Source organism: Nyctereutes procyonoides, unplaced genomic scaffold, assembly GCF_905146905.1.
Source record: "Nyctereutes procyonoides isolate TBG_1078 unplaced genomic scaffold, NYPRO_anot_genome, whole genome shotgun sequence".
Taxonomy (NCBI): Eukaryota; Metazoa; Chordata; class Mammalia; order Carnivora; family Canidae; genus Nyctereutes; species Nyctereutes procyonoides.
Window position 1 is genome coordinate 20,926,303 of NW_026575037.1, and position 272 is coordinate 20,926,574.

Sequence of the window (272 nt, forward strand, 5' to 3'; positions counted from 1 at the left end):
GCCGGTTAAATTAGCGCCGGGGCGGGGCTGGGGCTCTGAATCACGGAGGGTGGGGCGAAGGCCGGCGAGCAGTTTTGCTCACTGCAGGTGCAGGGCAGGGCCGGGGCGGGGGCGGGGGCGGGGGCGGGGGGACAGCGGCCCAGGAGAGGGGCTCCCTGGCCAGACGCCTGGACCCGCCTTTGCTCTTTGCTAGAGTGGGGCCTGCGATGAGCCCCCACCTCAGAAATGTGAATGTATCTGCTTTCCAAGTGAACAAAATACGGGGGGGGGGG